Below are 2234 nucleotides of genomic sequence, written 5' to 3'. Positions count from 1 at the left end.
CTCAGTGACCTGGTCCCTTGTTCTCAGCTTCTTATTATCAAAAGAAGATATAGCATCCCTCTTATGTACTTGACTAATCTCTATGTTGTATTTAGATATGGTTGTATCTATATATTTATTTAGTACCTTATTTGTATCCTTCTTATGTTAAAAGCTCTTGTGTTGATTCCACCAGGTTTTGGGATTATTTTAAGTATGTTAGTCTTTTATTCCATGTATTCCACATTCTTTCTTCCATTATTATGGACTTAATATTTTATTTCATGTATTCCACATTCTTCCTCCATTATTATGGGTAGTCTGTTACTAGCAGTTTTTGAATACAGGATTGGCTTGCTTACTGGTGGGTTATAGTAGTTGTTATCATAACTTGAGAAATCGGGTCGTGAAAACAACCATCTACACTTACATGTGCACTAGGATCACAATATGTTTTTGTTGTCATTATCGAGGTCTTAAAAATTAATAATTGTCTGATTGTTCGATTTAATATTTTGTTTTATTAGTGCTATCAAATTGATTTTAGCTTCTGAACTTGCTAGAAAAGGTCTAACTCTCAAGTAAGCTGGCAAGTGAAAGGGATTTGGTCGACCAATATGTAGAAATTGAGTGATGGTTACATCAGTTAACGAAAGAAGCAATACTTCTCTATCACATATCGCAAGTTCAATAGGAATAACCTATTACTGCAGACATTGCTAAAGAACAACTTGCAAGTAGAACAGTACACAAAGAGAAAATTGAACTCGTGACCAATGTTACCTTTGCCATCCTCAGATCAGAACCTGGAGGTAGATTTCAGCTCAAATAGAATAAGGTGCAGTTATTGCACAATAGTAGGCAATTCGCAAGCCCTTCATATAAGGATCCATAGGTCCATCTTAGAACATTTTGTAGATCAGTGACACTTTTATCCCTACTAGATTCTCCATAGACTACGTGAGGCTCACTCTCTTCCCCTTCTTAATTTTGGGGAAAGCAAAGAAATGGTTGAAGGCAGAACCTTCAAACTGTATCACTACATGGGATGACCCAGTGAAAAAGTTCCCCATCCAATTCTTGCCTCTGGAAAAACTATAAGATTAAGGAGTGACATTCTGAGTTTTCAACAAAAGCTAGATGAGAACCTATTTTATGCATAGGAGAGGTTCAAATCTCTTCTTAAGGACTGTTCGCACCATCAATAGACTAATAAGGTACTGGTTCATACTTTTGTTGAAGCTCTTAACCATACCATGATAATTTTGTTTGATCCATCTATATGTGGTCAATCTTTGGAGAAATATATGATGATCTATACACCTTGCTGAACTTAATTGCATAAGGTAAATCCAAATAGAAAGGTGATATGTTAAGAAATGTGGTGCAGAAGCTCGCGATGATGATTAAGTTTGATAGTGTTACAAATTTGGCCACTCAATTGGCCCCCCTTCCGAATAAAATGATGACATGATTTAGTAAGTTAAGTGCAAAACAACCGCGTTCCCAAGTAAATATAGTTTAGTAGGCCCTACCTTGGTGTGAAATTTGTGGTATTAGTGGTTGTTCTGAAGACTCATGTGGTGAAAACCCTAAATCGGTTAAATTTGTGGGAAATTCATAGAAAGGTAATCAGAATTATAGTAATTCCTACAATCGAAATTAGAAGGGTTAGCCCAGCTGCTCATGGGGAAATAAATTGGTTTAGACTCAGCAGTTTTAGTAGTAGTAGAACACGCAAGCTAGTAATATTGAAGAAATATTTTAAAAGATCCTGGCCACTAAAGAATAAATGGATGCATAGATTAAAAATCAGCAACTTGCTCAGGAGAACTTAGAGACACAGTTTGGCCAGTTATCTCAGGATCGGAATACATGACCTTAAGGCGGTTTTCCAAGTAATAGAAAGAATCTAAAAAAGGTAATGACAAACACTTTAAGAAGTCATAGAGACTTGACTGATAGACCTTGTAAGAAAAAAAGAGGTAAAGACAGAGTTAGTCCTACAACAAGCAGAAGAGAAACAAGTGGCATCAAAAGATACTGAAAAATTCAAGGAATCCTGAGTACCCAAAAACAAAGGAAACTGATCATGTACAAGAGAGACCACCACCACCATTCTTTTAAGAGTTCAGAAAGGCAAAATAGGATGCATTCTTTACTAAGTTCTCTGACACATTCAGAGACCTTAAAACTAACCTTACTTTTTAAGATGTTTTGCACGGAATTCCTAAGTACGTTAAGTAATTGAAGGA

The 2234-nt window shown here is 35.7% G+C and overlaps 1 non-coding gene across 1 annotated transcript; it reads right to left on the bottom strand.

Moving 5' to 3' along the window:
• Positions 1-1079: 1079 nt before the first annotated feature.
• On the bottom strand, positions 1080-1186 carry LOC124891348. The gene has a single exon (XR_007049659.1). It is a non-coding gene; the product is annotated as a small nucleolar RNA R71 (small nucleolar RNA).
• Between the last annotated feature and the right edge of the window lie 1048 nt (positions 1187-2234).

This window comes from Capsicum annuum, unplaced genomic scaffold, assembly GCF_002878395.1.
Source record: "Capsicum annuum cultivar UCD-10X-F1 unplaced genomic scaffold, UCD10Xv1.1 ctg3430, whole genome shotgun sequence".
Classification (NCBI taxonomy): Eukaryota; Viridiplantae; Streptophyta; class Magnoliopsida; order Solanales; family Solanaceae; genus Capsicum; species Capsicum annuum.
Note: the sequence above shows the minus strand (reverse complement) of the source record. Positions and strands in the feature narration are given on the sequence as shown.